Source organism: Lagopus muta, chromosome 7 (assembly GCF_023343835.1).
Source record: "Lagopus muta isolate bLagMut1 chromosome 7, bLagMut1 primary, whole genome shotgun sequence".
Lineage (NCBI taxonomy): Eukaryota > Metazoa > Chordata > Aves > Galliformes > Phasianidae > Lagopus > Lagopus muta.
Window position 1 is genome coordinate 21821971 of NC_064439.1, and position 25042 is coordinate 21847012.

Below are 25042 nucleotides of genomic sequence, written 5' to 3' on the forward strand. Positions count from 1 at the left end.
AGAGCTTATACTTCCATTTCCTTTTAATTTCCCAGCTATGTTGGTGAGCATGCTCAAGGTGGATTAGATGCTGCTAAGGGGATAGCAATAGCTTCCTTCAGTTGTAACAAGCCCACAGCTGTAGCATTGCTGTCAAATAATCCAAGACTGGCACACCACTGTGGAAATTACCTTCCTAAAGCTACACTTGTAATGTACTGCTCCTTACCTTTCTAACCCTAACATTTTTGGGGTGACAAAATCAAAACAAAGAAAACAAAAGCAAGAGTTTATCCAGGAATAGATTTTTCCCCTTTCCATCTTATGTCTGGGTTGTCTGCCTTCTACACAATACTGGTTGGACTTTATTTCTTCTAATAATTTCCACAAATGTGAATGAAGTTCAGCTACCCAGGAAACAAGGTCACTTCTATGCATGCAAAGAAAATCAAACAATAAATCCACTCTTAACCTGATTTTGACCTAGCCTATCCAAAAGTCTACAAAAGGAAAAAAAAAAAAAAATAAAAACACTTTCATTAGCCTAGTAATCTTTGGCTCTAGTCCCAGCCTAGATTAGTGTTTAGAAATACAAGACATGAGTATAGCCCTATCAAAATCAGTGGCACATCACATGCTTAAGAAAATATACATGAATTAATAACCTTAAGAGCTTTGTTAGACAAGAGCTTTGTTTTATTAATACTAAGTATAAGAATTTTAACGAACCATAACCACAGTGCTCTAGGAAGAGCTAAAATAAAATCTCCTTCAATGATAGCATGAACATTTTTTTCATGCAATGAGATTCTATAATTAAAAAAAAAATTCAAGTGTAAAATCTCTACTGTTGCTCCCAAGAATATTTATTTATACTGAGCTCATACAACAAACTATCTACAAAAGAAAAAAAACCCACATTATTCTGTTTTTTACAGTTATAACATTTCATCTTTCATCCAGACCAAGCTCTCATTAAAAAGCCTTTAAAGTGTCACTAAGCAGGCATAAGAAGGCTTGTATGTACTACATTCTCTTATTAAATCAGTACTGTATCAACTAAAAGACTGAAGAATAGTAAACATATTTGAAAGGCAGGCTGGTACACCTTGAAGTCAGCGTTTCAAACACTGAACGCTGTGCTCGTAGCCCTCTACACACCTCGTTATCATGGCACAGCTGCAGGAACAGGCAACTCCCAGAAAAAAAATGTAGATCAATATGAATAAGTGTGTCAGATCATTCAATAGTTATGATTTAAACAAAGCGTAGCACAAGGACTACAGAAATTCCTTTCTATATTGGCCACCCACGGTTTTCCCTCCTTTGTAGAAGAGCTGCCTTTAAAATGCAAAATGTAGCACAACCTTAAGGTGGGTTTTTTGAGCACAGGATATCAGCCTCAGTAACCTGAGATATTTGGCCAGTCTGGCCCCAGGCTGGCTCAGGGCACCTGCAGACAGAGCTGAATGCACGAGGGCAGAAGCAAGGGACAGTGAAACTGCAGGTCTGGGACTTTGGCTGTGATGCCTATGGAACCACACCCCTCACATCAGGGTCTACACTGTGGTGATTTAATGCTTATTCCCTAATTTTCTGTCAGTGTAAGGCAAATTCAGGCAGAAGTTTGTTTGTAAATTGAAACTACTGTATGCTGATTGTTTAAAGTGGTGTAGAATGTGTCTTTTTGTAAAACGGTGAGAGAAAATAGCATACCTGCATTGTGTTCCTACTGGAATGCTGTGTAATGTTAACTGGGGGAAGCTATAAACTGAAATCTTCAATAGTGGCCATGCTGAGGGAGTTTTGTAGATGTCTGTGCACAGGAAAGCATATTGTTACTCTTGTGACAGATACAGAATGAAGCTGAACGGAAACCAAAAGTAGGAGGAGAAAAGATTAAGAGGAATAATATGATGTAGAGCTTATATATGGATTATGTGACTGCAGAAATAAACACTAACTTATCTGAAACAAACAAACAAACAAAAAAAAAAAAAAAAAAAAAGAAAAGAAAAGAAGAAGAAATAGTGAACAATCAAACATCTAAAAAATACCAACTTACCAGAAGCAGGGTGAGAAAAATCATGATTTTTCAACCTGCCCAGATGAGATTTACCTAGAGCTTCAGTGAAGTATTTCTGCTTTCACAGTAGCTGTGGTTTTCTGTCTTCTGCAAAATAATAAATATCAAAGCTGAATGAAAGTAGGTAAACGGGGCTTGTTTGTCAGCACTGCTTGGCTCTTTCCCTGAATTTGTAGAACAAAATTCAGAGGTGGACTTTGCTAAGAATCTTTCAGTTTGCCCAAGTCAGTTGCATCCACTTAGGCTTTCATTTAGTGGGGTGTAGTTTGCAGGATGTTGTGCTCTGAATTTAACCCAGTCAGTCTAGGACAATAGAATCTACTTCTGAAGAGCCTGAAACTTGAAAGAAAAAGCAATGATTGTATGTATGTATACGACTGAATTAACCTAACCAGAATGTGGTGCAGGTTTCCATCCTGTTTGTACAACAGCAGATTATCATTCTATCCAAAATGTGCTGCGACTTTGATAGCTGAGACAGTATGGAGTCTGGCAGTCATCTGCACACTATTTTCTCACATGAACTAAATTCAGTAGAATACAGATTAGCCAGTGATTGGTTCTCTGTGTTGTGTAGTTGTGTTTTATTCTTTCACTGCAACCCTCATTATTGGTTTTTTAGAGACGCCTCAGCAGCAGAGTCAGTATGATTAAATCCACTGCAGCCAGCAGAAAAGTTCAATGACCTAAACTTTATCTCACATATTTCATTCTCTTAATTTCCTGTAATATCATACTTTCATCTGGGCTAAATACTGAACTCCATGATAGGTTATAAATCTGAAAGCAACTTGACTTACTATTCCATAGTTATTGTCTTTGGTTTCAGAGTAATAATATTCCTTTTAGCCTGCAGGACAGAGATTCCACTTTTTAGGTACATATGTAGATAAGCACACCCTGGTTTTTACTACTATGACATTGCTTGTGCATTTACTTGGGCAATAAAATGTTTTTCCTATCCTAATCATGAATACTGTTTTGTATTTGGTTTCCAGCTTCCTCCTGTGGAAATATTGATGCTTCTTTATTCTTCTTAATGTGATTTACTATTATTATTAAAACTTTATTCTATTGTTTTATTATATAGGTATGTTTTATTTTAGATAGGCCTAAATCATATTTTGAAGCATCATCTAAACCAGGTACGCTTTGAAGGTAATTTGATGCTTTGCCATCTAAAGGTCACAATTAAGCAACTTTTAGTTTATTTCTCTTATTTATTATTATTTTTTTTACATCTTGCTAGTGAAGTGTACTTGTATTTTACATTCAAAAGTGTTGCTGTGAGAGAGTGTCTCCGTGCCTTTGGTTTGACAGTTGTCCAGATAATAGTTTTTCATATGATCCAGTGGAAAAAAGCTGTTGCTTTTTCACACTGATGTGAAAAATAACGTGTAATTGCCTTGAGAATAGCCACTTGTCTTGTGTTAGACAAAGAACACAAGATTTGCTTAACAATTTTCTTAAAAAATTTAAATTAGAGAAAAGTTCACTGTGTATACTGAACTTGTAGGGAGAAGCTCAATGTATTTGATTGCTGGTATAGAACTAATGTGAAGAGAGGCTTAATTCCTGGTCACAAACCAACATCAGAGTTTCAGGCCTCCTTCATCCTTACCTCCGTCTTCCTTTTTCTGGCTTCCCTTCCATGCTACACCTTCTTACCTCTTCCTTACACGATAAACCTGTCTGGGAATTGTGAAAAATTCCACCAGCAGGCACACTACAATTTTGAAATGGAAAACACGTAGTTTGAATTTCTTCTTTGGAAATAATATAAATGTACATTTTTGTATGCTGTTTGTGAAATCTTGCTTCCTCCCTGTACAATTATCATTCTTAACACAAGTCCAATAGACTCTCACCCCTTAGAAAGGGCTTCGCAATAGCATCCTCCTCAATGAAAAAAGGAATACCTGAAGGGTGTTCAGTGAGGAAATCTGAGTCCCCCTTCATTGTCCCAGTCTGGACAGACTTCCCAAAGTTTGGAGCTTTTCTGAGGCTTCTCGATCCGAATTTGGTTGTGCGAAAGGGATAAGTCCTCTTAAAACTGATGCATAGTAACTGCCAAGTGAATATTACAAAATCAGCTGTTCATTGGGAGAGGCTTCTTGGCCAATGTGACTGTGAGATTTATTGCAAAAAATTCCTCATAAGAGCACAATAGAAAATACTGCTTTGTAGTAAAAATACTGCAAGTCATGTAAAACGTTTATGCTTTTATATATATCCAAAAGTAGTACATCTGTACTTGTACCCTCTAAGGAAGTGCCACAGAAGGTTATATTTTTACTCAGTAGACACACTTGTGATCTCATACTGAAATATTATCTGAAAAAAGCAGATGAATTATTGTACTTGTATCGCTTGTATCCCAGTTCTGTGATTCTGAACTGATATGTAGCATGATAATCTTTACAAATTAAAGTCAACCAATGACATCATGGCACTAGCCAGATGACTCGGGGTGATAGACTTCCTATTTGTTACATGAAGTTGTATCCTGTTGGACAAGGGCACAGAGAAACAATATCTGCGTATTTCTGGAGTTGTTGGTCAATCCACTGCTAGGAGATAAACATGGAAATAAGAACTGGAGTCCATTCATTGTATCTCAGTAAAGACTAAGTTACTTTTTTTTTTTTTTTTTTCCTAAAGTTAATCATCCTTATACCAACAAACAAAGAAAGAAACCACATGTCAAATCTATTCTACCTTTTATGCAGTAGTTTTTTACTTTTAAATTATTTTTATTAAGGAAGCTTGACAACTGGTTTATTGTGAGTGATAGGAGTTTGGAGGACTTTTGCATTTCCTTCATGAAGTCCAGTCAAGAAATTTCAATTTCCATAACTGAAATGCCTTAAAGCTTCATCTGTGTTTGGCTCAGCAAGCCTCAGGGAACTTTAAGAAATTATGTTTAAGAGTGTGGGGATGTAGCTATTCTAAGCATTCACATCATATGAGTTATGATAGAATTTTGGCCTCTTTGTTTTTAGAGGCGGAGGCTAAGTTCTCTCTCCCTAGAAGCTGGATTGATTCAGAGCTCTGAAGTAAAAAATAAACAGGAGCTTGGCTGTAGATTTGGGTACTTTTTTGTTGCCTATAGAGCTGGCAAAGCTGCAGTCTTCTGCAGGCTAAATAGCTACAGCTCAATTAGCTGTAAAGCCAGTGCAGTTTGTACTCATAACAGCTTTGTTTCTCAGTGTTGTTAAAAATAAAGCGCACAAGCCAAGAGCCTCTGGGACAATGTATTACTGAATATTTAAGGTCAAGAAGTATTCAGAGGTAAAGAAACTCCAAAAATGTTTTCTCTCTGATCTCTGTCTGCTGTGGCCATCCTACAGCGTTACATGAGGTGTATGCTGCCTTGAGATAACAGAGGAGCACAAGATTACAGAATCACAGAATTCTAGGGGCTTCCTATGAGAGATTCCCATATAAGGGTGAGCTGGGTTTTGAAACCTACAAAAAGGGTTCTCCTGTAGTCTTTATCACAAAACAGGAGTTTTTAAATTCCCAAGACTTTTGGATGGTACCTATATACTTTTTCAGTGACGTAGAGAAGTGTATGTTCTTTTCTACTGAACATTAATAATAGAAAAGTAATCTCCAATTTTTTGTTAGTTTTTACAACAGACTCTTATTTAGTTAGGTCAAATTTTTGACCATGCTTGATTTGTGCTTTCTTCCACATTTGAGTTTGTTTGATTTGTTTAGGCCTCAGAGAAACATGTTGGATCCTTTGCTCTGTACGGCTTCAGGGCAGCTGAAGCTTCCACCTCGATGTTACTTTTCTTTTTTTTTACATTTTACTTTTTTTTAACATTTCAGTGCATGCAAACTGTGTTGTTCTCTCTCCTTTTTGGTGTATTGAACGAAGGCTTCTGTCTATGTACAGTGCTCAGAAGGGGTAGAAATTGAATAAGTCTGTCCTATTTCTTTCTTTGTTCCTTGCTATTCATAGACTGAACATAACCTTTTATTCCCCCCCCCTCTTTTACCCTCTAGTATGTTAGTCTAGTCTAGACCTTTCTGGAGAGTTGGCATTACATAAATGCAATATAAATGATGACGTTTCCATTTAGGAATCATGATATAAATTTTAAACTCCTATATGAACTCATATCATGTGGGAAAAGTGTCATGCTTTTCTAACAGTTGTAAATGAAAGTTCCAAATTAGGCAGCTTCATAAAGCTAAATATGTTTCACAGAGTTGTTTGCCCCCTCCCCATATTTTTGCTGTAGGCTGCTGAAGCTGAACACAGCTTTATTGGTTTATTGGTTCTTCATTTAGCACTTTTGAAGTGAAGATGTGACCTTCTGCCTTTCTTTCTTGGGCACAGATAAAGACAAAAGAATGTGGTGGCACTTTAGGGAATTATTATTGTTATTATTTTTATTTATGTTACCATCTCACCATTCAGAGTCCTTTCTTCATGGCTGTTACATTTAGTTTGATGGCAGACCTTTCAGGCTCTGCCCTATTTTTGTTGCAGAAATTGTCAGTATTCACATGGAAAGTGGTGGGTAAGGGATGTTGTGCTAATTCCAGCACTAGGAGCTTCAAAATCCATTCATTCAGGGAAGCCATTGATTCCTCTGCCTAACTCTGCTTATACCTCACCTGAGCTCCATCTTGGCCCAGATGGGACATTCTGCTCCAAAAAGTTTCTTCTGCTCATAAAGTCTGTTTTCTTGCCATTTTAAGGCATGATTTAGAACTGTTCTCTGCTGTGCTGTACTTTTATGACAGGAAGGGTAGGAAAAAGTGGCAAATAAAAAATATAGGAAGATAATAAGAGGAGTGCAATCTTTTCTTCATACAAAACTATAGCACATAACTAACTATACATCTTACAGAAACCTTGTGCAGCCCTCATGGCTTTATTGCTTAAGTGGAAGTGGGTGAGCATGTCTTTTTATTCTATATGCAAATTTAATCTCTTTTTACAGCTATACTACAGCCATAAAATGGAGAGCTCAAGTTAATCTTGCTCAGAGTAACATCAACTTTTTCTCTGTGACTGTATATCCCTTGGTATGCTTTGACTGGGGACAGAAATACTAATTGGTTGTTAATCTAAGTGAAGGTTATAGTAAGTTCTGGCATTTCTGCTTGAATTGATTAGAGACCTTTGAGGGGCACACCTTCCAAATACCAATACCATCCATAGTAAGCAAAAGCATGATATCATCTGGTGTCTCTTAAACCTAGCCAATTCTTCAGATTGTTTTGTTCTTTGATATGTCTCCCTTTTATGAAAGGAACAACCCCAGCAACTATACTGTTTAGCCTTGTGACTAAAATGGTGACTTCAAATCTACATGAAGCTGTTCGTCTTTGTCAAGATCTTTGTATGTGTTTTCTATCACTGCCATGTCCTGAATTTCAAAAATATCTGAGCAAGATATTTTATACTTTTCTCATGCAACTAATAATAGGACTAGAGGGAACGGCCTCAAGTTGTGCTGGAGAAGGTTCAGCTGTTAGGAAATACTACTTTTCTGAAAGGATGGTCAGGCACTGAATGGGCTGCCCAGGGAGCTGGTTGAGTCACCGACCCTGGAGGTGTGCAAGGAATGTTTAGACATTGTGTTGAGGGACATGGTTTAGTGAGAACTATTAGTGATAGGTGGATGGTTGGATTGGATGATCTTGTAGGTCTTTTCCAACCTTGGTGATTCTAAGATGGCAGTTCAGCATCTGAACCAGTTAGCCGTAGTTTTCTCCTTAGCTTTTGTGTCTAGGTCTAGCTTCTGCTAAATGCTGTAGGCTCAGATGTCTGGGTCAGGCCCTTAGGGAGATAACATTGGTCTTTTTCCGCACTCCTGTTTTCCCTTATGCTGAAGACTGTATTGCAAATGTCTTAGTTGTATTCTCCAGTTGTTGCTCGTGTGGGAGATTTATCATTGAGGACGATTGAAATATATAGTTGAAATAAAGTTGATATACATGCTTCATAATAGAATCTCTTCTTGCAGCAACAATGAATATACTGCTTTTGGTCTTTATAATCAATACAAAGAGAGCAGCATTTCAAAATCAGAAACTGACCTCTACTGTCATCTTCAAAGAAATGAAAATGAATATCCACATTATTTTTCTTGGGAATTTTCCTCCTGAGTAAGCAATACAAAAAAGAAACTAATAATTCATTGTATTTTTCTAGGATGAAAGGGAACTGGATGGTTCAGAGACTGGTAATAGGGTATCCTGACCTTCCACCTCTGATCCATTTATTAACATATAAGACGTGATAGTGGTGTCTAGTAGTTATCAGTGTGGGATATAGTCTAGAGCTGTAGAATCTGTAATGGTGCAATTTGTGAATTTTTAAGGTCTGGGCCACTTGGCACAAAGCTCAGCAGCTTCTCCTCTGGTAGTGGATTTAGCTGAAGCCAAATGAAAAATGAACAAAAAAAAAAAAGGAGGAAGCCTTGTAAGCGAGGATCTATTAGCTGAATTTGGTGATTTGTGTCAGATCTGATTTGATACAGATATTTGTCCTTTGGTGCATGTCACTTCAGAAGTACTTTAATTGATGCAGAAGTCATACTGACTAGTTTTCTTTGCCTATTAATCTGGGATGTTAGAAAGGCATTAATGTGAATGAGACTTCTGTGGATTGTGACTTGAAAAGATGCTCAAAACTGATTTTATGCATTCAGCTTTTTGCTCTTAATCTCCCGAGGAAGACACCCTTTTTTGTTTATAAGTGACTTAAACTGAGAGCTAGGAATGTAAAGCCCTCTTAGCTGTACAGGTCAGGTAATTAAATACCAAATGTCCTTGGGCTTCATTTAGTCTTAATTATCACCTGATTTTCCCTGTGCAGAAACATTGAGGGAGGTCACAAGGATGATAGAAAATCTATGTACCTCCAAGCTAGTCTTATAGGCAGGGTGATAGCAGTGCTGGTATGACTGATTTCCATCTGGAAACATACTTCCTGCCCTTCTTATCTCCCAAAATGCAAGAGGACAAAGTAGTTCAAATCACTCTTGTAGCTACAGACTGAAAAGAAATAAAATGAAATGAAAAGTCACTAGGTCAATTTTGGAGTTCTAGTTTGGACACAATTGAAATGTGTCTCCTTTTATGTAGTCTGCCTAAAATTTTGTAACTAGAAGAAAATATAACGTACAATACTTTTTATAAATGTCAGCCTCGAACGTCAGGATAAATCACTCACACACTGCCTGTCTGTCTGTTTCTTTGGAGTGCAGAATGCACGCTTGCTCTTTTGTGTGCTGTGAAGTCTGAAGCAGTGTTTAACATGTTTTTATGTTCATGTTTTCATAAGAATATGTGCTGGATTGTATGGGGATTTTATTTAAAAAAATACCAACCCTGAGTATTTAGCACATTAGGCTCTGGATAAAATTTAGCTTTTGTTATTTTGGTTTGGTTTCTCACAGCATAGCGGTGTTGCCCTGCTGCCATTAGGAAACTGTCAGTTCTTGAAGGGATGTGTAACTAAACACAGACCCAGCAGGTTGTAGGCTCATTGACAAAATCTTGTTAAGAATTTCCACACTTTTCAGGTTACTTTATCTCAATGTACTTGTGATCCTAAATGGTATTTTTTTCAATTTTTAATTCTGTGTTTCTCAGAAAGTCTTGGTTATAAAACTGACATGGTTGAAATGCTGGCTTTGCATCAAGATTTCTGACTGAATTACCATTTGAATCACTTGAGGCCCTATTCACAAAGCAGAGGATTATTTGCATAATCAAAAATGCATTATTTTGCATGTCAGTGGAGAAACTAAGGCTTAGAGCAGCAGTTCACAAACAAAATTCAAGTTACAGATATTGAAGTGTCTCTGTCTGTATGCTGTCATCTCTCAGCCCTGCTCTCATAAATCTATCTAAAACAAAAGAAAAAAATTTGGAGCAATGCATAGTCTTCATTCAAAGTCTGTATGGGATTTGGGATAGGATTTCTTACTCTCCTAAATGTGCATGAGAACTGGGGACACTTTTAGGCCATATTGTTGCAGGAGGATAGATGTCTTCCTAAAAATATGCTCAGTAAAAAATTATGAGCTTGAAAATTGCTCTTTCTATCGAAGAGGTCAAACTAAATAAGCTGTAAGTGTATATGTCTGTGGATAATGGGTTCAAGATTTTCTTAACACTTTTCTGTCAGATTCCTGGCCACTGGTCCAAGGGGCTTATAAATTGCATTCATAACCTTTGCATCTCCCCATCAGCCAATGCATTTGTTTTTTATGTCTGTGGACAAGATGTTGGATGGAATGCCTCATTCAAAGAATTCATTTCTTTGACTGTAAATAATTCCTGATCAGAGTTCAAGGGTGTGAAGCAACTTCTTACTTCTCTAAGGTAATAAGAAACCTCTGGGCATTAAAAACCAACCAACCCAACTCACATCCCTCCACCCCTCCCAAAACCAAAGGATTTTGTTCCTTTTCTTTCTTTCTTTCTTTCCTTTTCTTCCTGGAATGAACTTCTGATACATTGCTGCTGTTAAATCAAGTTTTCCAGTCAAGTTTGGACAGCCATACTTTTAGTTCTACAAAGAAATTTGCATATATTATTGCAACTTCTGATGTTTTGATGTTAAAACAAGTATGATGGGATCCATGGGATCCAGCCTTTTACTGGATATCGACTAATTAATCAACTAATTAAATAAAATTATTAAAGCATGGAATGGGATATTTTCACCAGTTTTGTGACATTTTCAAGTCTTAACTGGCTTCCTTTTAGACTGATTGAAGCATGTGTATTTTTTTAGAGTAATGGACTTAGAGCTTCCTTAATCAGTGCTGTTTAGTTTTTATTACATTCATTTCAGGTTTAAATTTAAAATTTAAATAAAAGAGACGTCAAAATTAAATGACAAGCAACTTGAGTAATAGATATGCTTCTGAAAAGAGAAGCTATGGTTTTGAGCCTTTAGTATCACAAGGTGAGCTTTTATTCAGTGGTTTGAGTTTTATTTAACTTGAAATTATTCCTATGGAGTATAGGCATTTCTGAGGTGCAGATGGGAAACTGCCTCAATCTCTGCTCTGCAATGAGCTTCTAAGTCAAAGCACACCATGGCTCGTCATTAAGAGGAGGAAGTCCTCTGTACATTATTTTGGAGCTGTCAGCAGAAGGCTGTTTTTTCCTCCATGTTTCATATGCCCAAGATCCATGCAGAGTATGCTGCTTTTATGGCTGACTGAAGTGCGTAAAATTGAAGTCATTCAGTTTCTCATTTGTTTATTTAATTGCAGAGGCCATTAACCTTGTAAAATCATTGACAGAATTACAAATCAACATCTTTGAGAATTATGCAAACAAGTTTATAAAAGTTCCTTGAATGAAATGAAAGCCAAACCGCAGCAAAGGATGAGGCCTTATTAACAGTGCGTATTAATGGCCAAGAAAATATTGGAAAATAAACAGCGGATAATTTTAATGGCAATGGCACCATCCCAGTTACTACGATGTGTAGCACTCATAGGTTAAGGTTAAGAATACCTTTGAGATAAAGGTATCTGACTGTAATTTATTCTCAGATATTTTATGTGTATCTTGTCCCGTTCACACAGAAATTTGGGTGATAAATGTGCTTCAGACCAGGTTTGTTTGTCTGTAGAGATCTCATCTGTTTTGAATATTTTCAGTCTGTCAAATGTAAGCATCCTAATCAGCTGGAGGAGAGGCATTTTGGTGGACCTGCTGAAGTCTGTGATCTGTCATCACTAGGTTGCTGAGCTCTAATTAGGTATAAATGAGAGATGCTCTCATGCCTGCTTCATGGGCTGATCTTTCCTTTTTCTGTTGGGGAATATTTTTGTTCTGCATCCAAACCAGCTGGTACTGTTTGAATTGTTGAACCGAGGTGGCAATTTAGGGTTTAGCACTTTGAGTGTTAGCACTTTGGCTGCCACTGTTCTAATGTGTATGTCTGAACTGGAATTTGCTCTTAGACTTTCAGATGCATTCAGTTCTTGATTTCTTGCCAAATTTTTCTGGCATGTGTTGGAAGAGGAATTTGGTGTTCCTCATTTACTAAGTTCCTTCAGAGCTGCAGTCTATTGTTGAGGAGAGCCTGAAGTAGTATACACACTAATTAGCTATGCTGGTAAAGAAATTCTTTAGTATCTGAGAGCATATATTTCTATCCTAATTGCTATGACTTTTTTTCCTGGTTCAAGTGTTCTCTTAACAGAGAAACTTGGCCCTAGAAATTTGGTGGTATTGTTGAAATCATTCTTCAATTTACTCACAATAAGTAAAGAGCTCCAAGGACTTCATAGTGCCAGAGCTGTGTTTTCCTGCATATTTAGGTATTCTCACTTCAATTCTAGAGACTAAGAATGTGTTTGACCTTTTGTGGTATGCCAAAATACTGTTCCAAATGAACTTGCATTAAGAGAAACTTAGAACAACACGTGTTCCATAGAATTTTAGAGGTATAGAAGCCATGATGTTTTTGTTAAATTCTTAAACTGTGGTCAAAGCATTGTCACCAACACTAGAAGCATTCAACTTTTGTTGCACAGCACCAAGAAGCATTGTGTCTGTGCTGGACAATCTTTTGGGGTTCAGCTGGTGAGATGATAGTCTTCTCTTTGACTGGTTTGTTTATAAGATCTTCAGGTCCAATATTGGAGCTACATTGGTACGCTGAATGGTGTAATTTGTGCTCTATCAAATTGGATTAAGCTAAAGTTTCATTTCTCCCTTGCATGATTTCTGTAAATACAAAGAATTCATCAGTTATAATGACTGCTATACCTATTTATTGAATCACTCAACCTAGGAGTATTTTATTCACTTTGATCCTTCTAATTAAAAATGGAAGAGAAATGCATTGATTTAGGCTGGTTGTAGTAGTTCTAGATCCAGCTGCTCACTAAGGCACCCTGCTTGTTTTCTGTTCCATTATATGCCTCATGCTTTTGGATAGCAGGTCACTGCTGTGTTCAACCATAATAATAATCAAGACAGGCTTAAAGAGTTCTATTAAAGAATTAGCTTTGTCTTAGGGTTCATATGGGTGAAGGTGGACTTAGATCGAAGTGCTCTGATTTTGGTTCATTGGTTTCTCCTGAACTTCTGGATGTCACTTAAGCCAATTTCACAAGGGGACTTTTCATGTGCCATATTGCATTGCAGAAGTGTAAAAAAGGAAGAAGAAGAAAAAGAAAAAACTTATTTGTATGTTGTTGTTGTATTTTTCCCATGATATCAATCAGGTTAAAAACTTTATATGCATTATCCATGCGCTTTTTTTTTTTTTTTTTTCTTCTGTCTTCCTTCCATTTTAACCTTTTCCATCCTTGTTCCCCTTTCTGCTGTGCTTTGGCACAGCCTGGGAGAGGAAGCCTGCCTCACTGAGATACTTGGCAATGCCTATATCTGAGTGTTGATAGAAAGAAGAACTAGGAGAAAAGCGATGTTGAAAACTGTCAGTTAGGAATGGTTGGTGGGTCTGGAAGAATTCAAGTCACAGAAGCCACTCAATGCAGCAGCAGGCGTGGAAAGCAGTCACAGGAAGATGGGAAGGGTCAGAGGCCTCAGCCAGGAGCCTATGGGGCTGAGATGGGACTCTACGTGTGCAGGGCAGCATTTCACAGCCTTTTTGTCATTAGCAGCACTAAGGAGTGAGAGGGAGCAGCAATCAAACAGGCTTGGAAATACGTTCATCCAAGAACAGTTTTGGTGTACTCTGGGGGGAACTATCAGAAGAGCTTTATTGCTAACATAGTCCCATCTATAGCTGACATTTGGTTTCAAACTTGTTGGCTCAAATTTCCTTGCTTTTGCCAAACATCTGAATGTTTGAGTGTGCTCAGGGAGAGTGGATTCTTCGGGAGATTTTAGCTGTTATAAAGAGTAGCTTTGAAGTAGACTTTTCCACTGACCAGATATAAACTTTGACAAATAAGACTGATTTTCAAGAAACAAGAAAAAACATGTCCTTGACCTGAAGTGCAACTTTTGGTGGCTGCCTTTCAGTGCATAAGATCTGAGAACTGTTTGAAGATAAGGTCAACAACATTAAAGAGTGCTTTTGTCCTCGAGTCCTTTCTTGGAGAAGGCTGACCTGTTGGACTGGAACAAACACTATCAGACACAAACTGTAAAAGATCAGGACATCTGATTAAAGTTTGGCAAGGTAATAGTGTTGTCTTGCAGAAGCTGGTACTTTATGAGGCTGTACTATCAATTTTAAGACCATTATTATTAATTACTATGATTCTATAAAAAGAATCTTATCTGGAAAAGCAAATATGAAATTGATATAATTACCTCATAATTGATGCATGACACAACAGGATGGAAGAAGCAAGTCTATTTTCAAGAGGACTGGAAAATGATGTTTTATGTCTGCAAGTAGGAGACAGACGAGCTGTTAGTTGTTGAGTTGGCCTTTTAAAAAAATATATAATTTCTTACCACCTGTGGTGTTAATGGGTTATGCTGACAGATCTCTTTAATGTATACTTTCGTGTTTCTTGGGTGTGTTTTGTTTATGTTGTTGCTCAGAATGACCTCCAGTATGAATTTAGATCTACAATTTTGTTGATACAATGTATTTACACAGGTAATTCAGAATCTCTCTTTGAAAATTATGGTTTGTTTTGTTTTTGTTTGGCTTTTTTTTTTCAAACGCAGGGGCTAGAAATGACTAACTTACCTCAACTGGGTTTCTTGTTGATGTTAGCATCACTTAACTTTATCATCACCCTGTCATTATCGGCTGTGGCTGTCAGCTTTGTGAAGCTGAGACATTCCTGCAGCCCCTCTTTTCTTTACTGGCACCTCTCTTACTTTCTGTGAGGGCCAGCTGCTTTATATAGTGACATGCAGTGCTTGTCGTTTTTTGCTTAAAGGAATTTTTTGTCCTTTTAAAAATTGAACATTGTTCATAAGGTTCAAATAAGCACATGCTGCTCTAGACAGCGTAGTACAGATCTTCATGTCATTTGAATGTAAACTTGTAAAGTTGGCCATCATCCTGATTTAGATTTGACTGTATTCCAGGGTGAATAAAGCAAAAATCGTGTGGGTCTATTTTACGGTTTTCTGTTTCTCCCTTCCTAATTGATTTCACCTTAAATTCAATTAACATTGATGATGGATGCTATGAATTGCAAGAGTAAGTGGCAGTTAAGGTGAGAATGAAGGGAATAGAATACCCATAGCAAAGACTGGAGGAACACATCATATCTACCCTTTGTAAGCTGGTAGGTCCTTAAGATGTGAAAAGAATGCTAAAGTTCAGATATGATTGCTAAGCTGGTGATTGCCAGTGTTGGCACCAAAGTTCTTTGCTGTTGGTAGTACAGCATCGTTAGTAGTTTGTAATGCAGCCTCTTTCATCTGGAAAACACTTTGCAATAACCTTCACTGTAATTATCACTGGGTTTTGCTGCTGTAGTGTCTGCCAGATTACTTCATCACCATTTTATGTTACTTTTCATTTTGGAAATTAGTTTACAAGTTACTTGAGGGAACCTTGCCATTTCATTGTTTATGTGCTTTGCACTTTTTTGGATGGGAAGGAAAGATTTCATGCAAATGAAGTAATATGCATCAAAGAGATGTAGACAGAATTCATTGTTTTAAGTTGCTTTTTAGTCCTAGTTACGCTGTGATTGGATTTCATTTACTGTTATGAAATATGTAAATTTCATATACACACTGTCATTCTCCTTTCAGTAGCAGAACAGCATGCCTTCACTGTAATTCTATTGACTAAAATATTCATAAAAATAATATTTGCCAGCTTCTTTCTGAGCCTGCCTTTCTTTAACCTTTACATCATTCCACAAGAGACAAAGCAATGCCATGTTCGCAACAGCATCATTTTCCAGCTGTAAGTGAAGAGGCATGTTGAGCCTCACCCACCCAGAAAAAGAAAATTGACATGATCCTTTAAAGGCTTCTGTCTCTCTCTCTTTACAAAAAAAAAAAAAAAAAAAAAAAAAAAGAAAAAGAAAAAGAGAAAAAGCAAGACGTATGCCACTAGCTTTTTTTTCCTGCAGTCTTAAGTGTATGCTGACAGAAATAATTCTTTCTGCTTTTCATGCAGCATTTTTGCTGGAGGAAATGCCCCACAGAAAAATATAGCAAAAAAGAAGGTTTTAGTAAATAGGGTTGTGGGGTTTTTTTTGTGTGTGTGTTTGTTTTTTTTTCCTTTTTTTTCTATTCCTCACTTGTGGATAAAATATGCTGGTGGGTGACTGGATTTCATGTTAATGCAGTTAAATACTTTCCCAAAACTCCTTCCTATCTTCTACATATGAAGAAATCACTCGCTGAAGTTAAATGCAGTTAGACGATTTCTTGTTGAACATAATGCATTAGGAAAAATGATTAACAGAACTCACACTGACTTCTGTAGGTCAAAGATTTCAGTAGGTGCTCAGTTACTTAGACCCTCATTTGGAATGTGTAGTGCCAGTATGGCATGTACCCATGTACTGCAGCAGGTTTTTATTACAACTATAAAGTCAATTGTTCAGAAGTTGTCGGAACTAAGATTATCTGTGAAAACTTAATCTGTTTGTGCAGTGCAGTTCTTTAATTACACAGTAGCACCATATTTGCTCCTGCTGTGTGATCTCTGCCTTGTCAGATGCTGAATGATTAATTTTGTTCAGTGTTCTTGTTGCGTGGCTCTAGCTGTATGCACCTACTGTGCATTATTAAAACAGATGGTTTTGAGATTTTTCTAGACTACTTATCACTGTACTCTGACTAGTTGGCAAATATTTGTTCATCTTCCTATCACCCCATTTGCTGAAGTGTGTTTTTTTTGAGTGATGATTTTGAGATATTTGCTGACTTTCAAAGTACTTGCATAGTGTTGAATAATGTGAATGTACAGAGGCACTTGGGGTTCCGTAGTAATTGTCTAAGAACCTCTTAGTTCTGATAACTGTGAATGAAGATCTGAAGTGCACGTGCCCAGAAAATAAAGATCATGTTAATGATCTCAGCTTGAGTGACTCAAGCCAAGAGGTAAGGATGAAAGTCTGGAGAATTTTCCTCTGGCTTGGTCCTGTGGTCATTTAACTTCTCTAGTGAATGAGCAAGATCCTACAAAGAACGTTGTGCCTTCCAGTGAAGCTGGACGAGTTGCTGGATCAAATTCTCGCTTGATCCTGTATAAAACTTAGATTTCAATAACCACTTCTTCAATCTCTGGGGGAAAAAAGAAGGAGCTGAGAACAATTAGTGCTTCAAATGTCCCTACTTGAGAAGGATTTGGACCAGATGACCTGCAGAGGTCCTTTCCCACCTCAACCATTCTGGGGTTCTGTACAGGCACACAAAGCAGTCACTGCTGGATAAGTTAGATGGTGACTTTAAAGGTTGTCAAGATGCAAGATAAATACAAGATAGCTAATGAAGCAACTGTGTGCTGAAAGCTTTAGCTTATCTTGTAGTAGTGACTGTGTAGAAGCCACTATAAATGTATTCTTTCTTCACTTCACTTGGCATGGTTTGCTTTATTTTGATTCAAATTTTTGTTTATATCATTTTCTGTTTGACAAATCAAGTGGAAATCCATATTCCATTTTCTGATGTTGCGTCTACATTCCTGTTTCATTGTATTTGAAAGCTCTGTATTTCATATGGACATGTGCTACTTGAACTGAAACACCAGCTGGGAGCCACGTTAGCTTGCTTCTATCTGTTAACTCAAGTTAGTGAAATGAAGAAAAGTGCCAGGTGTTTTCATTGATTTCTGCTGAAAGCAGCAGGTTGGTAATCCTATACCAGGAATCTTGTGTTCTGATATGGGCTTAAGTGGAGAATATGTGCTACTTGTCTGTACGCTCCTTTACTTTGCCCTGAGTTTCAATACTCGCTCATCCCATACTCTGTGCTCTGTCCCTGTTCTGCCTTGTCTGCGCACTCTGTCCCTTTCTCTGGCTGTCCTCTGGCTTTTATTTCTCTTTATGCTTCCATCCTAACTTCCACTGTGGATTGTAACCCCTCGTGCACTCTCCCCTTTTCTGCATTCCTCATTCCTTTTTCTCATCTGTGACTCAGTTCCAGAGTCATTGCTGGGGTAATCTGGGTTTCCTGTCTTTGAGTCCTGGACCCCAGTCATTCACAGTCCATCTCTGAGCCCAGGTGCCTGTCTTCTGTCCTTTCAGAACCAACAGTTGCAAGAGTGTTTTCCAAAATTTTACTCCTCCTTCTCCCACAGACTTGCTCTTAACTTTTCCTTTGTTCATATAAGGCTGTTGTGTAGTTGTATGCTACATAATGACGTACCTAGTGTCAGTCTGATCCAAAGAAGTGATTTCAAAATCTTGTAACCAGACCAAATTTAAAGGATTTTCACAGAGAAGGCGAAATGTGTACTTCTGTATTAAAATCTGAAATATTTTCAGGTTTCAAGTATTGACTCAAATAGAGGATTTTTTCTTTCAAGGGGAAGATTACTGAGGGGTTATGGAAGGTGTTACTTAAGCCCATGTTTTGAGAAATGGAGGAACTGATTATACTGAAAATTTGCAAAGAACTTATGATAAAATACAGATATTTAAATGAAAACTGTCTGAAATTCAGCAAAATAGCAAATCTAAAAAAAGTAGCTCTTAATAAAACAGTGACAGTTTTACTAGTACATTGTGCTATTAGTCCCAGTCATGGTATTTGTGTACAAAAAGGTTGCAGGCACTCTCACGTTTGCCTGTGTTGTAGAATTGTTTTCCATAAGCACTGATGTGTTTTTGGTTTACACAGTTTCCTCCTGTTGAGTACTGAAAGTGAAGTGAAGGCAAGATATGACTGGCTCTGTCAAGATATGAGCAGCATGTTACAGTCTTTTTCCATGACAGTCTGGCTTTAATAAGATAATATCTCATTATTTTTGACCTCCATGTGTACTTGTGTCTGAAGAACATCGGGAACAATACACAACCCATAAATTTGTATCTAGGACATAACGAAAGAGACATTTATTTCACATGGCAGCAGTCTTCTGTATATCTGTGAGTATATTATTTTGTAATGCTTTTCAGAGCTTATTTGATCAGTCTTTCCAATGCATTGTTACAGTTCAATAGGCAAAGTGGCTTCAGCCTCTTTAGAAATGCTGAAGGTGCCTCTGTTGTTATACGTGCTCTTTTTCTGTATATCTGGTTTAAATAATATTATGCATTTTCAAGTAGGAGCAGTAAGTAGAAATTTCACAAAAAATAAATGCTTGGAAAAAAGTTCAGCCCACTCATGTGTCAGACTGAATTTCAGTCTGAGGAGGTAGATGCGGCTCATGTCTTCCAAGCACTCCTTCAGCAAAGCAGCCTACAGTTGAGAGGCTGGCAAATTCTCTATTGAAGGATTTGAGGCACTTCCTTAATGCCAAACTGTCATTTTTCCCATGACTTAATGAAAACTAGAATAAAGGACATTTGTTAAATCTAGCAGAGACCGTCATGAGGTTGGAGTTGGCTGTAAAGTAGGTAATTCACCTAAGCCTACATAATCACCAGTTGGAATTTCGTTGCTTTTTCTGCTCTTCCTGTAGCTCATGGACCTTTGAAATTTTTAAGAAATTTCTTCCTAGAAATCTTTCAAAGCTGAACTATGATCTGTGTATCTTCATTGCATTGTGCTCTCCGAGATCAGAGCAGAAGCTAGCTAATTCTGTGCATTTACCAGTGTGCAGCTCTGAAGTCAATTACCTGAGATTACAAATAATGATCACTTTGCAGAATTTATCCTGCAGTGAGAACATGGGGAGTCTGTGGTCATTGTGGTCTCACCAGGGATGTACAGTTCTGCTGAATTGAATTGTGTAATATAGGGGTTGTAGGAAAATGAATCTATGTGCTCTTAGCAAATTATTTCAAATGGGTGAGCTCGAAAATGGCAAAGTGTGGATTGGGGATTGTGTTTCTGAGAAGGAAATTTCTGCACATTTATTACTGCAAAACCAACACAGAGCGGTGAATTCCTGTTCCTGTGCTGGGTTCCTGTTCCCATGGTTCTGGGTACTTGTTTTTCACACAAAGTGTTCCTCTGTGTAGGACGTTGTTGAGAAGCATAAGGGGCATTGTCCTTGGAGGCCAAATAAAAACAACAACAACAAAAAAAAACTATAAAATGTGTGTAGTTGAAAACATAAGTTTCTGGGAAAGGAAGCAGAACTTCTGTGATTTGTGAAGTCAGTAAGGCGCTTTTGGGTGTATTTGTTCTGAAGACATGATAAAGAAAAAAGCTGTGAAAGTTTTCTCACTAAAAGCATCTTTCCAAGAGATATCAGAATTAAGAGACTGAACCCAACTGCTTATGAGAAGTTGGCACTCTGTCAGAGAGTGTCTTTGTGTCTGCAGAATGTGACAAGCCACAGAATTTTGCAGATACGTTGTTTGGCTCTGAAATAGAGCAAATCACTTGCTTTCCCAAATCTGTGATACTGACTACAATCTGCATGATTCAGTGTCTCAGAAATTAAACAGTGCAGCCAAGATGCTATGTTAACGATATGAAGTAGGCACAAACTGCTACAACATGCCGTCTTGAAGAATAAAACTCTCCTAATATTAGGAGAGTAATGGTGACATTAGTGAAAAAGGACAACACTTGTGAGGAGCAGTGTGCAAGGTGCTGAGATGGTGAGCACTGGTACGTGGCCTCAGAGGGTACCACAATTACTATACACTGAGAAAAGCAGCATTGTCACAGTCACTTTTTGGAAGGAGGGTGGGAGTAGGCTGGGGCCTTTGCATACAGAATGTAATCTGTGAGAGGAGCAGTAGCAGTTGTACATTATGGTAAATTCGAGCAGCATGAGGGCTGAGATGTTATGTTACTGCTGAGAACAGTTTCAAGGCTGCTGCAATACCAGGCAATTTAGAAATCATCAGAGATTCTTTTATCTAGGGCCACTGTGGAGACTTATGATTTTTCACAAAGCAAGAACAGGATGATAGCCAGGAATTGCAAGAATGAACAAATTGTGATCAGATGATCCAAGCTCCGCAATTAATGTTGAGGCTGACTGTGCTCCCTATATCAGAAGATACCATTTTTGATAGTGCTGCTAGTAAAATGTTCTTCCTATGTGAGGCCTGGGAGTTGATAACAGTAGTTACTTTTGTTGATTGTGAAAAGCAGCTTTGAAATGTGACATCATGAGCATGGAATAGACTTTTTCAGAGGACTGTTTGGATCCTGCTTGCTTTCCAAACCTTCCGGATGTAAGCCAGTGTTGGTCTGGCTATGTTAGTGGAGTGCCAGGCTTGAGCTGATGCTGAAAACCCTGCAGGGAGCAAGGCACTGATTTACTAATGCTGCTCATATTTTGGGTAGGAGTTGGCTGCTGTCCATCTGGATTGACTTGCTCATGGAGGGAGCATACTTTAGAACCCAGCTCCTTTGGGAACAGCAAAAAGCTCCTTGACCACCACAAGCAATAAAGCAGATTGCCAGGAGTTCATAACAGATGAGAGCATCTCCTTGTCGGAGGAGAAATCTGTAATGGTTATTCAGGCAAATACAATGTATTTCCTTTAGGTATGCAAATATGGTATTAGTCCTTGATGGATAAGTGCTGAGTGTCATTACTTTTAGTTCAAGTCATGAACTTCTGTACAAGTCACTCAAATGATCATCTTGGACGTCATTAATTATTGAAGTATGACACTAATTTCTCTGCCCTGTTTTTTAATGCTAGAAATTGTTGTGAGAGAACGTGTAAACACATGTGACAGAAAAAGCACCTGTCCACTCAGGTGCATTTGTCCAAAGTGTTTTAAAAAAGCATTTTATCATCATGTGCTACTGTGCTTCTTCAAAACTCTTTGGGGAAATGAATTAAAAATGCTGCCATCTGTTTATCTTATGTAGAATACAGAGGATGAAAAAAGAAAGCAGCATTGAAGCAGTGCTATACAATTTTGTTTTTAAGAATATGTACTAAGGATAAATGAGAATGTTTTTCCCACGCCTGATTTGTTGTAATCTTCTTCACCAACTTTTTGTCCTTTTATTTTAAAAGAAAACATCTTTGTGTGAGATCTGTGGGTGATAACCACTGGACTGAGTTGGCATTCGAAGACAATGTTTTGTTCACATAGTAACATCAGGCACAGGATCACCTGGTGTCTCATGGAGCTCCAGCAGCAGCTGTTTTGGTAGCTTCAAAGTTGAAGTCAAATTTGCCTCAGAGTGATGCTGATGAATTCCCCGCACTCTGCTTTTCGTTCTCTTGCATGTGACTTTCTGGGTTTTGTCTTTGAATAAGTGGAGTTCATCCAAAGTTCCATCCCCTTCAAGCAAAAAGGTGCTCAACTGAGTAGGTGTGTTGGTCATTTGTTCTCAAAGGGACTGTTTCTGAAAAAAGCACCCAAGTACCATCAGTTCACATTTCATTTTGTTTTTAAAGTGCTTTATGGAAAAAGAAACAGCTTTCCTACCTCAGACAGGTCTATTTTCTTTTTTTCTGTTTATTTTTATTTCTTTTTCTTTTTTGTTTTTGTTTTTCTTTTTCTGTGTTCTTTTTTTTTTTTTCTTCTCATTATAGCAAGGTAACATTTCCACAAAGAACTGGTGATCCTATCAGTAATAGAATCACAGTACTGATAGGCAAACCCAAGGGTTAATTCTGTTAGTTGCACTTGATTTGTTGCAATTTAAATTGATAGTGCAATTTCCTCTTGCTTCCATGATGTAAAATTAGCTTAATTAAGATGATTTTACTTTCTGTGCCATATTATTTACTATATTTCAATTGGACCAGGGGAGAAGTCAACAATCTCAAGCTACAAGTGATTCTTTGTGGTTCTTGTAATATATAGCGGATACTGAATACTGAGACTGTAAAAGGAGAGAATTGGATATTAGAAAAGATAAATAAGAGGGGGAGGGGACCAAAGAGGAAAGAATATTTGCAAAGACCTCAGGGTAAGCTGCTTTCAATGTACTGTTTAAGCTTTAATGACCCATATACAGATTTTAGTAACATAGTAATGGCCAACCAGAGGATTTAGAGGCCTCAAGTGATGGGCTGAACAGCAAAAGCTGACAGAGGTCATAAATACTATTATGGTTTGACAGAGGCTCTGCCAGGACATAGATTTTTTTATGTTCCCAATCTCTCTGCGTGTGTGGCTATTTGGCAGTAGCACTGGAAAAAGCTCAATTACTGCAAGTGGTAGAAATATCTCTGATAGAACTACTCTTTTGGAATATTTGTTCTAATTGTCTGTTGTTCGTGCCTTTCTCTCTTTCAGTAGCATTTTTTCACTGTTTCCTTTGAAAATTTACTCCAAGAAAATCTCCTGTGAAAAATTGTACATGGCTTTTCCTTTCAGAAGAAAAAAACTTCCACTCTATTTGTGCAGTGCTAATTGGGACTAGAGATGCATTGATCAAGTGCTTAATAATCGTAATAGCGAATTTACTGCTCAGTAGCATCATATTCAGTGCACAGGACTCTCTGTGCCATGAGCTGTTTTGCAAGCTGAATCAGCTCACTGGAGGCATTGTTTCTCACCTCCTCACTCAAGATGGAGTGCTGCCACATTCCTGGTCGTAGAGCTTACTTGCAGGCTCAGGAATAAGCTATCTGTGGACTTGCTTTGAAGCTGTTGTATGCTTTTTTCCCCTTTACTAAGATCTGGGGTTTTGCTGCTGAGGATACTTGTAGGACAGCATTGATCCTTCCAAATGCTGTGTTGCTGTTGTGTTTCTTCCTTGAATGGCATCAGCTTGTTGGATCTCTTAAAGACCATTATGAGCTGTGATTTGTACATACCCCAATATAGAGCCAGATAACCCCTGGAGTTACCTCAGTCTAATGGAGAACTTTCGATAGGAGAGCAAAGGGTAATTGTGTTGTGGGAACTCCTTAACTTCCATTTTACACAGCAGTGGAGAGGGATGCATGCTGGCTTAGAAATTGACAGCGTCATTTGGTGATTTGTTATTTTCTATGACTATGAAGGATGAGAGAAAGAAGTTCCCTGTTATTCACTACTGAACTATGCCACTCATTTGCATGTCTTTGTATCTATTATTTACTTTGTTGTAGTGACTGATAGGCCTGTTCAGATGAATGCATGAGGTGACAAAACAGCATGACTTTGGTAACAACGCATGGCTTGTCAGCACATATTGCTGAAATATGCCATACTTGTGGAATATTTAATATGTATTATGGTATAAACATAAAATATGCATTCTGAAGGAAAATAAATTTAGTGAGGGCAATCACCTAGAAGTTCACCAAATCTTTATTTGTCACTAGTCTGGAAACATGAACTGGTTCTGTTAAAGAAAAAGTATATGGTGACAACACCATTTTTCTATTCTCATTTCTTTGGGTAAGTTAAAGGGCAATTACAGCTTAAAATATCATTCATATGAGAGATTTAGAATATGGTTGGAAATTTGTTGTGTTGGAATGTTGAAGAAAAAAACACATGAAACCCTCCCAGGCTCAGACAAAAATGTGTTCTTTTGAAGCAAAACTTGGTGTTTAATCAGGATCACAGAATCATAGGGGTTGGAAGGGACCTCTGGAGATCATGAAGTCCAACCCACTGCTAAAGCAGGTTCCCTACAGCAGATCTAACAGAAAAGCATCCAGGTGGGTTTCCAGCATCTCCAGAGAAGATAATTCCACAACCACTCCGGGCACCCTGTTCCAGTGCTCTGTCACCCACAAAGTAAAGATTTTTTTTCCTTAAGTTTAGATGAAAATCCCTGCATTTCAGTTTTTGCCTCTTGCCCCTTATCCTGTCCCTACTGCACACTACCAAAAAGAGCATAGACCTATGCACTTGGCTCCTGCCCTTTAGATATTTATAAGCATTGGTAAGATCACCCTTCAATCTCTTCCTGAACAGTTCCAGTTTGCTCATCCTTTTCTCATGAGGGAGATGCTCCAGGCCCCTCATCATCTTACTGGACTCTCTCTAGAAATTCCCAGTCTACTCTCTCTAGAAGTTCCCTGACTCTCTCTAGAAG

General features: G+C 37.9%; 1 protein-coding gene across 7 annotated transcripts in view; it reads left to right on the top strand.

The window, feature by feature from the left end:
• The window catches only part of CDK14 (cyclin dependent kinase 14), a 307407-nt gene that overhangs the window by 95059 nt on the left and 187306 nt on the right, over positions 1–25042 (top strand). The gene's annotated exons all lie outside the window — the stretch shown is intronic.